This window comes from Dermacentor andersoni, chromosome 9, assembly GCF_023375885.2.
Source record: "Dermacentor andersoni chromosome 9, qqDerAnde1_hic_scaffold, whole genome shotgun sequence".
NCBI classification, from domain to species: domain Eukaryota; kingdom Metazoa; phylum Arthropoda; class Arachnida; order Ixodida; family Ixodidae; genus Dermacentor; species Dermacentor andersoni.
In genome coordinates this window covers 68,380,651-68,394,151 of record NC_092822.1, presented here as the reverse complement: position 1 = coordinate 68,394,151, position 13,501 = coordinate 68,380,651, and the positions used below count along the sequence as shown (strand labels likewise).

General features: G+C 45.7%; 1 long non-coding RNA gene across 1 annotated transcript in view; it reads right to left on the bottom strand.

The window, feature by feature from the left end:
* The window catches only part of LOC126528214 (uncharacterized), a 153,810-nt gene that overhangs the window by 130,708 nt on the left and 9,601 nt on the right, over positions 1 to 13,501 (bottom strand). The window contains exon 2 of the long non-coding RNA XR_011890152.1: positions 12,950 to 13,142. This is a non-coding gene — a long non-coding RNA (uncharacterized lncRNA). The remainder of the gene's footprint in view (positions 1 to 12,949; positions 13,143 to 13,501) is intronic.

Sequence of the window (13,501 nt, the reverse complement as noted above, 5' to 3'; positions counted from 1 at the left end):
GGTGCCTAAATCGACCACTGGGTAGACGTCTTCACATTCTAATAAAATATGCTCCGTCGTTTCCCTAGCTTTACCGCAGCAAGCACATGCTTCTTCTTCCTTCTTATATCTCGCTTTATAGCTGCGTGTTCTAAGGCATCCCGATCTCGCTTCGAAAAGTAATGAGCTTCCCTTCGAGTTATCATAAATGGAGCCACCGCCGAAGTAGAACGCCCTCTCCCGGTGCCTTGCCCGTGGTAGAAGACGGCGTGCTTCCTTCCCGCCGTCTTCCGTTGGGCGCGTGATTTGAAGCCACCATCCTCGTCTCACCCTCTGCAGCATACGGCGCGTGGCCACGGTGTTACCGCACTTGGAAATTATACGGAACATCACAGTGACACCGCCAGTAACGACGATGGCAAAAAGGAGCCTCGTGTGTCCATACATGTGCTATTGCAATAAATATAAACACAGTGAACACACGTGCGGACTCTCAACTAGCCTGCCCTTTCGCACATCTCATGTCTTGCTCCATCACTTTTGCCGCTTGCTTAAGCATTGCAGCTACTCTATGTTCAACTGGTAAAGCATATAGGTCATGCAAGTGCAGTCGTTGTGATTTAAAATTACTTGAAAAAGTCAGTACGCAGAAGCTGCCTCGGAGATTCAAATAATCTTTTCTATTCGTCGTAGTGCGTAGTCAGGTTTACACTAACCTTAGGAGCATGCTAACGGAGTTCAGTAAATTGTAATGACTTCAGATCCGAACAGTATTTGCTGTTGGGAATATTACCTGCGTATGATTCTCCTGCGATGTAAAAATTTCTGTAGAGGTATTCGGGGAATACTCGGAGAAAGCGCTTAATAAATCGCGCGATATGGTCAGCTACTGCTTCAATCGTGCTAGGGTAGTTTTCCTTTTCGTCGAAGCTGTATCCGGAGCCCACAGGTGCGTCAAGGTAAAGAACATTGAAATAATTTATCAAAGAATGTTTTCTATAGAAGAGGTTCCCGTCGGCGTCAATCCCAAGCGGGCCATTTTCGAGGAACTGGCTGAATAACACAGATTTCCACGGACCACCTTGAATCCACAGGAGCAGAGGTTTGTCTCGAGGCTTGTCCTGCAAGTGAGAGACGGAAAGATATCTTGTCTAGCCAATATGGCTTGTTGCTTCATGCGATGCAGTGGTAAATAAGGTTTCAAAAAGATATATAGAAAATGTTTTATATGGTGTGTCACATATGATTATTACAGGTTGAGTTATACATACTATATTCGGTCACCTGGTTTATAGCGTTTACGTCCCCTGACCAACAGAGATTTGAGCTTCTTTAGACGTGCACAGATTCTGTGGAATGCTTTTTGGTCTTGACTCTTATTAGGGAAAGTCAGGTGTACCAGCGCGGCTAAGCTATGGATGTTTGGTGTAAAAGGAACGTGCTGGTACAAAAACGATAATGTCATGGATTCTGTTCACGCAATCGTTGATTGTGTAGCAGCGGAATAAGCGCAAGAAAAGTATCCAGGGAAAGGAGAAAGAAATGAAGCATTCGGCTAGGAAGAAAGCATGGTCAATGGCCTAATGATAATCAGCTTTGATCCTCTGGCCGGATGCGTCACACCCGAATTCCTAAACAAGCTGGCTTTGCTCACTTTTTCACGCCTTATGATTGTCTCGGACAGAACCGAAGCATGAAAAACAAAATGCGCATATGCATATGGTGCGTACTAGTTTTCTTGCAATGCGACTAACCAAAATTTTACGAAGTAATTTAGCATTGTGCCAGACACCCTTCGCTAAGGCAAATAAAGCGAGAACGGTGCTCCACTGGCTTGACAGCCAAAATATTTTACATTAAAATATTCTTAATTATATGTTTTCACTATATGTCCTTATAATTTTCATTACCTTCAGGAGAACGAACTTTGTTCTTAGTAGAAATGGCTACGATAGCGTACTTACTGATAAATTAGTGAAAGAAATATTGCAGATCCAACGCACTGTTGGAAAATACGTTAAGCAAACTTTTGTTTGAACGTTTTAATGAAATGCCAAGCAAAGGATCATATAATGCGTGCAAGTGTATTTTAGTTCCAGCTACGCGCAGGGAACTACAAACGTTCAAATATGATTGCAGATGTTTTTGCTGTACACCTTCGCGCTAAGGAGCCAGTAGCTCCTGTTCTGTACTGAGTGGCAGCATTGCGAGTGCTTGACCATCGGCAAGACTCGTGATGAGCTTCGATCGGAACCCTGACGCAAGTGCAAATCTGATGAATATTCAGAATGCTGTCAATTGTATGCTCAGCCTTATCTGAGCTGTTCCACCTACGGGCACCTACTATAGCGGAGACTTCGGTACCGGAATCACATTAATCACGCGAATGTAATATACACATATTCCGGGATCGGGTAACCATTTATAACCGAACTTCTGGTATCGGCCCCGTTAATTACATTGGCGCCATTAGACTGTCGCAACGGTCAGCTAAGTGTAATCAGCTAAGTGTTACACAGCCAAGTGTAATCGGCGAAAAGCCTATTTAGGAGAAGCCTCAAACCACAAGGAGGAAGCAAAAGGAAGCTTTACCTGCGAAACTATCGGTAGAACTGACATCACGGCGAATGTCAACATCGATGCGATTAGCATTACAGCAGTGTAACGACACACCGTACTCTCATTTTTTTCAATTCTCCTTAACAGAGTTCTTTAAGTACGTTGGCGACATCTTTTTTCTTCACTATTCCGTTGCTGTACGCCCCACGCTCAGCACACAAAATATTCTGCCCTTCAAAGCTTTCGTATTGGATTTTAGCCACAGGAACGTCTGTATGACCGTTATCGAATACCTCTGCGAACCAAGAAGGATTCAATGCTAACTTTTTGTGCAGGGTGTTTGCGTCAGCAGTCGTTTGGTGTGTTGCAACAGCACCCACCCGAGCACATGGGGTCGGACCTTTACGCGCTTAACTGTCTGTGGCATAGCCGTGTCCTGAGAAAAGGGGTTCCTAGGGGTTCAGCCGATGCTGAGTGTTCGGACCTTTCAGGCCCCTCGAAGAAGGCAACCCACACATTTGGCCTCGGCTTCACGTAGCCGGCACCCCTGGCTTGTCCCATCCGAGGGAAATTGGCGGTCGTCTTTTCCTGTACCTTCAAGCTCTCGCACCCCCCCCCCCCCCCTCCCATCTTTGTTTATAACTTTCAACCTTTCCTGTTTTCAACGCACTTTTGTATGAGTTCTCATCTTCGTAGCAGCGAGGATTAACTTTGTGTGAAATAAGCAACCTATAGCTATATCGTTTGATATTATAGTGGACGAGTACTGCTTGCGCTGACAGGCTTTATGTATGGCGAACCGAGTCCATTCCTCTTGTTGGGGTGCGTGGTTCGCGGCTGCACAGATGCCGAAATGATATTAATTTTATTGCTTCAAGCTGAATCCCGAAGCTGCCTGATAACTCCGTTTTGAGGAGAGGGTGCGCTGATGATTCTTTGTATATTCTCATCAAGAATAAAAAGAATTGCCCACCTGATTCATACAGAAACCCCCCAAAAGGCTGTAAGTAGGCTATCACCTTTTGTTGTCGCGAATCACCTCGACGATACTCTGGGCCCTGGATACAAAGTTACGAAAATGGTTAGTTGCGACTTTCTGCTAGAAGCTTGCGACAAAATCCAGCATGACAAACGGACATACCTAGTTTTATTAGGTAACCACCCTATTTCTTAATCGTCTCCTCATTCCCTCAGTAGTGCACGATGTGTAGCTTCAGAAGAAAACCTGCTAAACTTGGTTTCTTGAGGGATAGAAGAAACGCGTCAATAATGTGCAGCGATTTAAGATTGAATGAGACCACAAGGAAATTCCGGCAAAACACCTCGTTCTCAGATTTTGTGCCAGCACACTCCCTGGACACAACGAAAAAGGTTGTGCAATGTCAGACCGCACGTACTAAATTCGCGACACGGTTTCAAATGCCAAATTCTCGTTCCCGGCTGTCAGAGCTTCTGAGGTCGTGCCACCTGTGCTAAGTGAGCGTCGTATGACCGCGCCGCCGGCAAGTACAATGACACACCTGACTGTGCAACCGTGATGGCGAACACACCGCATATTTTTGCCCCTGCGCTTCATAGAAGAAGGAAAAAAAAAGGCTATCACCCTCAAGACAAAAAAAAAAAACATTTCATTTGAAGAAGAGCAGACGCGCCTTTCATTTATACAGAGGCCTTCATTCGCGAAAGTGGCATGGTATGAGCAGTGCCACAATGACTCTCAGCGACCGTTCGCACCACACAGGCAACCGGCGGTAGCACCACCTGCCCCCTCAGCGGAAGCAGCTAGCGCTTTTCCGCCACGCGGCAGGATGAGTCAACAGGCCTTCGGGCCCGCAGTATTTAGTATATATAGGACCTCTGATCATGTAGAGAAGTCCGACACACCCGCGAGCATACATCGCGAGCGGTCATATAACGCTTAGGCGTAGGCGATGGATAGTTCAAGTACATGCACTTCCCAGATGCCGGCGGATCAGCCCAGCTGCCTGGAGGGCGCCAAAATAAGATACACGACGCATCACGGGGCCCGGAAAGGGTTCTGTAGGCTAACATAATCTTCTGCTAAAGACACCGCACAATACTGCTTTGCTTTGGATACACGAATAATACATGGGAATGTCGGATATTCTCCACAATCTCGATTAGGGTAAAGAAATCCTGCAAAAAACAGAGTACAATGTTCCTGTGTGTTTAAGAGTGACGTCCGAAACCTTGACACATAAACTTTCTTCGTCAATACACAGTCTTTCGGAAAGACCGTGGTCCTAATGCATCGTCTGGCGGTGTAGAAATAGTTGCAGACCAGTTTGTAGCTTGTCGACATGTCGACCTTCAAACGGCCATCTAGGTCTTATCCCTTCGAGCAATTCCTTTCAATAAGTTTGTGACTTCGTTCTTCATATATATATGGGCCCTAATTATCGTCTCGCAGAAACAGACTTCTGCCTCCTCATTGATCAGTTTCCGGGACCCTACCTATTTGTGGCTGATCTTAACGCTCACAACACGATGCAGTGAGGCTCGCGATTCGGCGCGAGAGATCGAGTCATAGAAAACGTCCATGTAAACACCGGTGCATGTTTCTTCAAAAAGAAGGTGCCAACCTGTTACAATATACATCATTATTTATATTCATCAAGAAGTCTGTCGATTGACTGTGCTTGTCTTTTTCATGATTTAGAATGTAGTCGAAAGTCAATGTAGTGGGTGGTGGTGGTAACAACTTTATTGAGATTCTGCTCAGTTATGATCTGGCAGACCCGAGTCTTAGGATGGTCCCTCACGAGGAGCGACCCCTTCGGCCAAGGCAATGAGGGCTTTTTGCAGTTTTTGATCCGGCGTTCTGAGCAGCTCCTCCCACGTCTATTGTGAGGGAGCTGGCAGGAGCGACTTGGCAGGGGGCAAGCCTTCGCACCCCCAAAGAATCGTAGTGACCACTTTCCGGTAACATTAAACTTAGTAACACAACATGACTGTCCTTCGCATGTCGATTGGTCGTAACTATCCTCGGCCGATTGGAAGCCTTTTAAAGAATGGATTTTTTGTCACAAGATTTTATCATCGAATTCAGTGTAGACGACGCGGTAGCGTATTTTAGCACTTTTATCACTGCCACAGCAGAGAAATGCATTCTACAATCAAGTGGTAGCTCATGTGGAAGAAGAGTCTCATGGTGGAATGACGACTGCAAGCAGGAACGAAAGAGTCAAAATGAAGCATGGGGGCATACTCTGTCAATCGCTGGGAGAGGTTGCTCTCAGACGTTAATTTTTATGCACAGTAGGTAAAACTGTGGAATGGGTTAAGAAATCTTAAATGGCCACAACTCCATCCCGTCCCCTAGCAGATGAAGCATAAAACAAGTTGAAAGAGCAGGCAGACGCGGTCGTTGAACACTTCGAGCCCGTGTCAAGCTCGATCCGCTTTTCGGAGTCCTTTCTTCAATACAGATACATAGAAGAATGAAAGCAACTGAACCGTAAAGCAGCCTGACAAAACTTTATGTTCGTGCTTTTAGCATTGTCGAAATTAGAGCTGCCTTGACCGCATGTCAGAGGCTATGCACCGGCACCTGGAGTATCATGTATGGCATGGAAAACCACCTCCACCCCCAAACTCAAATCACACTACTGAAACTTTTCACTAACATCTGGGCTGCTAAGTATGTGTTATCCAAAAGGAAATAAGCTGTTGTTATACCAGTTTTGAAGCAGGGTAAAAATTCTTCATCGGGGACCTGTTACGGGCCTATAGCGCTTAAGAACTGCCCTTGTAAGCCTTTTGAATAATTATCAATCGGCGTCTCGCACATTTACTAGCATCCAATAATATACTCGATCAATTTCAGTGTGGCCTTAGCGAAATCCGGTCTACAACCGAAAATCTAGCGTGCATCGATTGGAACTATCCGGGATACATTTATACACAAGTAGTATTTATTGTCCTAATTCCTCTATACGGAGAAGGCGTGGGAGCCGACGTGGAAATTTCTGCGTCATTTCAAAGTGATGTCCGCAAACAACACTTCTGGGCCATTAAAATCCTTCCACTGTGCTCTATTGTTAAGGTATACAGACATTTGCGGTTAATAAGCACGTATGAATCTGACGGAACGAAGACTTACAAGTTTCTCAATGTCACCGACAACGCAAACCACAGTGAACATTGGCGTTCAAGTGAGGAAGTCTTCAGCATGGCGCATGTAAACATTCGTTTCATTATGTGGCTGCAGAACTGACACATTGCAGCAGCGCACTTGGGCAGTGGTAAAAAAAATGACAGGGTGTCTTAAGATCTTTCTTAAGAGGTGAACAGCGAAAGCCTACACTTCGTCCTCTTATCATTCGCCTCTTTCTCTTTGCCTCTTTTTGTCTTCTTTCTTTTAGTCATTACTACTCACTACTAAGCATGTTTAATCGTTTGTAATCAATTTTGGTCATTACAAGCCGTCGTCAGACATGTTGGGCATTTCATTGTCAATACTAGTCATTGCAAGTCATTTCAGTCATTATTAGTCATTACTGGTCAGTACGAAGCTTTTTGCCCATTTCTAATTAATTCGTTACAAGCTGTCGTTAGACATATTGGTAATTTCGTAGTCATTACTAGTCATTAAAAGTCAGTTCAGTCATTATTAGTCACTACTGCTCACTACTAAGCATTTTTAATTATTTGTAATTGTGGTTATTACAAGCCGTCGTTAGACATAGTGGTCATTTCGTAGTCATTAGTAGTCATTACAAGTCAATAGCAGTCATTTTAGTCATTCCTATTCATTACTAGACATTTCTAGTCGTTTCTGGTCAATTAGGGTCATTACAAACTATCGTTAGACAGATGGGTCATTTCGGAATCATTAGTAGTCATTACAAGTTTTAGTACTCATTATTAGTAATTATTAACCTCTACTAATATCTATTATAACGTAATCATTCACTGTCACTGTCAATCATTCTTTATTCTTTAATCTGTCTTTAATCTGTCTTCCTATGGTGTGATGAAGCTTCGGCGGACACTCCGGCGGTCAGGTCTGCTGACACAAACTTCCTAGGAAGGCTTTCGCCTTAAATACAAAGAAGGCCTCGGGGCAAGCGCTGCCTCGCTACAAAGCTTCATTAATAAAAAAAAACAATGTAGTATACCTAAACACACAAAAATCAAATCAACATGCATAAATAAAAGCACACATCAGTACCCTTTCTATAACGAGAAATCAAGATGTAGGAATCATCATGGCGAAGACAAGTGCTTTCGTTCATGCAGCTTGGTTGGACCTTGTGGGAGTATATATGGCACTTTTCTGTGTATAAATAAAACATTGTTTCGAGTTAGGGCTTTCTTTATTTTTTTTGTGTATCGGATTGCACTCTCTTTATAAAATGCAGTTTCACCAACTCGCCAAAATTTTCATCTTATTGGGGTTCCTAAGTCAGGTCATGTCCTAAGTCATTTTGGCAGCGGTGGCAGATCGTGGAAACACCTACTAATCGTGGAATTCTGCTTGTTACAGCTTCCATGCACTGCTGATGCAAGCCATGGTACGTGCCTTTTGACATCGTTCCGTAGCGGCGGGAAGCGTTGCAAAGTGCCACGCCGGAGGCCCCGATGCGCTGATCATCTCGCTTCGCCGTTTCCATGATCTTTGCCAAGCGCATGCGCACCTAGCACGCTTCGGGAGCCGTTATAAGTGGGTGTTTCGCTCCTTGGCGGTCATTTGGCAGCGGTGGCAGCTCGTGGAACCACCTACTAATCATCGAATCCTGTTTGTTGCAGGTTGGTGTTCAAATAACTGCTTACTATTGTGTTAAGAATCTACCTACAACGTTGTTGCTGCCGCTGCAATAGTGTAGCCCTGTAGTCCTGTTTGCTCTTGCTGTTAAAGTTTGCCTTTTTTGTGCTCACATTGTGAGTGTCAGCTATGTCCCATTGTTGTTTTTCTGCTCAGTTGCCCGTTCGTAAAGGCGAAGGGTTGGTGCAATGCTCCGAATGCTCTTTCGAATACCACTATGGCAGCTGCGCTGGTGTACGTGATAAACCACTTTGGCAGGTGTGCTGGTGTAGCTGAGAAACCATTTAAAACGAAAGGAAAAAGTGCCAAAATGGCCTGGAGAACCCCAACATGCAGAAACACTCGAGTACGCGCCACTCACAGCGAAGCTGAAACCGACGTTCTCGCGGCCATAAATCAAATGCTCGAAAGCCTGCATGCCCAAGTGGGAAAAATCAGTGATATGGAAAAAAAAACTCACTGCCCTTATACACTGTGAAGGATGAACAGCGAAGCTGTGTATGTGAGCCCTTTAATGGCAAACTGCATCTCCGCCGCGGGTCGGCCCGGCATTATACTGTCTTCGGGATCGGTCCCCGCATGGGGAGTGCTTAACGCCTGATTCACCTCCGTCGCGGATCGGCCCGACATTGCACTGTCTCCAAGGATCGGCCCACGTATGGGGAGTTTTTTTGCTCAGAACGATGCCAAAATTTGCTTGGTCGGTTGAGGTATACAGTTTCGCTGTAAGATCACTCCAGTTTATGTCGGTAAAGTATGACGAGTTTAACAAGACATTGAAATAAAGGCTCCTGGGACGTGCGTGACAGCTACAGGAAAAGGGCATGGTCGACACCACAGTACAACAGGACCTTCGGCAACATATAAATGACCTAGAATTTCGGAGCCGGTGGCTTAATCTGGAAGTACATCGTATTCCTGTTGTTGCTGGTGAGAACCTATTATCGTCACTAGATAAGGTTGCTAGCAGGCTTCGAGTTCCTCGGTTGACTGATCCTGACGCTGTATCTGCTCACCGCCTGTCAGCGAGGCAAGATAATTTTCCCGGAATTACCAGGTTTGCCAGCCAACAGATAAAAGACACATGGCTGCAGAAAAAGGACGCGCTCAAGAACAACGAACGGAACGTTTTCATCCAGGGAAATTTAACTCGTTACAACAGCGAACTTCTTGGAGCTGCGAAAGAGAAAGCAAAAGCAAAAGGCTATGACTTCGTTTGGAAAAAATGGAAACATTCTCCCTAGAAAGTCCAGTGGAACAGTCACCACAGTTATTCGAAGTAAAGATGGCCTTGGTAGACTATAACTGATGCTAAGTGTATTCTTTTGTGTTCAAAAAAAGCACGATGGATCACACTCGCTATTATTTGTCTAATTGCATCAACCAAGCAGTGTCAAAGTTCTCGACGGCTTCTCACAAATGTATTCACCTCAATACTAGGTCAGTGGAAAACAAAATACTGTGTTTAGAAGAATTCTTTGCCAGATTCTCTTTACAATTTTCTGCAATAATGCTAACAGAGACACGGTGCACTTGTGACTATGTTTTCAGATTGAAAGGCTATACCACATATTGTGAAGGTTTCGACGAAAATTCGTCTTTTTAGGCATTGAAGTGAAAAAGGTTTAGTCACTGACCAAGTCAAACAACAAAAAAGGCATTTCGGAACCTGTACGGTGTCCTTGTTCACAATGCGCACAAGACAAGTAGGGCATATTAAAGGCTAAGTTTGTGACGTAATGACTGATAGTAGATGATTGGCATGCTTCCTGCTGCTCGGCTCATGGTCCCGGTTGTCGAGTGGCTGAAGCATGACTCAAGAAGAAGCCGCGCTGTCAGATTGCGTTCTTTGGCTAAAATTGCAGCGTTTTCTTCATCAATGTGATGCCCGGACGTATGCACATGCTCAGCAAGCGCACTAAAAGCGATATCTTCATTTCTGACGCCACGCTGGTGCTCCTTAAGTCGCCGTGTGAACTTGCCAGTTTCGCCGATATAGAACTGGCTGCAACCGCCGCAAGGGATCCAGTAGACAACCCCAGGGAAGTTTATGTCGGGTAGGCTGTCCTTAACGATTAAAAGTATGTTCTGTAGCTTGGAGCTCGGCTCTTGGCCAATGCGCAGATTATACTTCGCATACACGCGGGACAAAGCTTCGCTTATCTTGCGAACATACGGAATTCTTCCCATTAGCTGTCACTGCCTGAGAACCATCTTTTATGTTCTTGCCACAAAATGGCCGGGGTAGCCATTTCATGAAAGTTCCCGCCGTACCATATTGAGCTCGGATTGCAGGTGGTCTTTCTCAGTGCAAATCTGCGTAGCACGCGTCAACAGTGACGAAGCCACGGATTTGTGATCCACGGGATGTATGACATTGAAATCAAGGTGCCGACCTGTGTGCGTAGGCTTGAGGTATACGATGAAGGACAGCTCGCGGCCTTTCCGAAGGACAAGGACGTCAAGGAACGGCAGGCAGTCGTCTTTTTTGATTTCCACAGTAAACTGCAGCTTTGGGTGCACTGCGTCGAGCTCATGTAGAAGCCTGTGGACGTCTTCTCATCGCAAGACGCAGAAACAGTCGTCCACGTTGCAGTAAAGCACCATGGGTCTTGGTTGAAAACTGGCGAGAGCTCTGGCGTCGAGGGCCTCCATGACCAGGTTAGCGGTAATTACAGATATGGACGTGCCCATATGGTTGCGATCTATCTGCTTGTATATCCTGGATCGGTAGGAAAAATACGTGTAGCTGAGGCAAAATTTCAGCAACGTGCAGAGGTCCTTAACGTCAAAGGTCGTGCGTTTGTCGAGAGCATGGGCGTTTTTTAAAGGTTCTTCGCATGTGCTAACCACCAGATCGACAGGCGTACTTGTGAAGAAGGCTCTGACCTCGAATGACACCATAACATCCTCAACGTCCAATTGCAAGTTGCGGAGCTTTTGAACAAAGCTCGAGGAATTCACCACGTGTGTCCCAGATTTGACAGGTAAGGGGCTCAGTACTCTGTGCAAATATCCTGATAGGTTCTGCAGCGGAGACGTGGTAAAGTCCACTATGGGTGGCAAGGGGACGCCGAACTTGTGGACCTTGGGAAGACCGTAAATTCCGGGGCTGAGCCGGTGGTGCAGAGCAAGTGGTAGCACAACTTCTTTTTGTCCGGAGGTACGTACTTAAAAAGATGACGAGACGTTCTCATAGTTTCCTTTGTACCCTACTTGTGGGGACGTAAGACAAAGGAGCGTAAGTTTCCTTGTGTTTCAACAGGACCAACATTTTCCGGTCGTAGTCGCCTTGGTCAAGTAGTACCGTTGCGTTCCCTTTATCGGAAGCCGAACAAAATGTTGTGCCTCACGGTGTATCAGTATATGAGCACATAATTCTGAGGCATGAGGAAGATGTTTCCTTCATGTAAGTGTTGCACCACTTTCTTGGATGCACCAGAAAGCTTAGGATTCGCTGGGAACGCTTAGGATTTTGCCATATTTATAGGCTCAACATGACTATCATTACCAGTTTTGCAAAATCTAATCTGATGTGAATTTTGAATTTATTAAAAAAAGTAAGAATACGTAAGAAAGTTACTTGTGCCACGTATGCAACAAATGAGACTCGCGAAGGTTCCGTTACTTGCGCGGAATGTTTTTCTCATTGACGTACCGTGCACACGCACATGAACATGACAGCAAACGGTTAAAGACAGCTGTGCGCTAGTTCGCTCGTGCATGTCCGCATAGAAATTGGCTTATACTATAATATCGCGAATTCAATTAGCCCCGTCTCCCAGCCCCTCCCACCCTCAGAAAAAAAAATTTTTTCAATGACTTCACCTTCCAGTAGATGGAAATGTTAATTAAAGACCCTTATCGTGAGAGCCTGTACTTGCATGTGGACATTCTTATGTCGGACGTAACTTTATGATAGAGTGCTGCTTCTCGCATTGCCCTTGCACATCCAAAACGTGGCCGATTCGCCGCAATTTCACCCCGTTGTCCTTGTTGGAGCCCCTGCACACGTACGTGTATACATGTACGTACAGATGACGAAAAAAGTGGTATACTCCACGCAGCGGGAGCCCGAGCAACGGCAAACTGCATCGCAACGCCATCTACAGGCAGCATCTGGGATCGAGACAGCCAATGGGTGCCCTTGATTATCTGCAAGCATGTCGCTTGACTCGTGTCAATGTTTCGTGCTTCAGCTCACCAAAATGCCGAGCGACACCGCTGCAGTAGAAATCTGCATGGAGTACACCACTTTTGTCGGCGCCTGTACATGTACATACATGTACGCGCACACATGGATGCTGAAATCCGGCTTACGGCTGTTGACAACATCAAACGCGAGCTCACGCGAATGAACAAGCAGAAACGCACGCGTAGTGCTAGGTTGGGCTGCACAACAGGCAACGCCTGCGCTTCTAATAGTGGCGCAGCCAGTGTAAAGTTACTGGAAATTGAGGGCACTGCACTTAACCGCGCCCTCCTGATGTGCCGCGTGTTCTCTGTCGTGCGAGCACTGAACCATCGAGGTGCAAAACCCAGCGACCGACCGAGACACACGCCAAACCTTGGCGAGTTAGAGACAGAAAACTTCGCCTTACACTGTGAAAAAGTAAAACTTACCTCAGCAAGGATGTGCAAGAAGAACAGATATGAACTGTCGCTTTCTTCATCAACGGCAATGAAGCCAGAATATGCTTCCAGTTTGCTGCATGGTTCGGGCAAACACACTCGCGTTCTCTCCTTCATCGAAGTTAGTTTACTGGGGGCCACCTGGTCACTTGTGGGGTACAGGACAGTATCCTGGAATGGCTCACTGCAAAGGGGTCTTCATGTAGCCAATATTCGAGCATACCATAAGAAGGCAAGGACAACATAGGGGAAATTACTTGTGCTTAATAAATGCAATAAGGAAACGATAAATTAATGGAAATGAAAGTTGATGAATAAGCAACTTACCGCAGGTAGGGAACGATCCCACAACCTTCGCAATACGCGTGCGATGCTCTACCAATGGAGCTACCGCGCGGCCGTTTTCTCATACCCTTTCTTGTGTATTTATGTTTCCTTGGAGAACCTTGGGAGTGTTAGCCAGCGCCACCGCTCACAAACCTTGGCGGCAGATGTGGAACACCCTTTCTGCCGCAGGTGTCACGAGAACGTGATCTTTTTGGG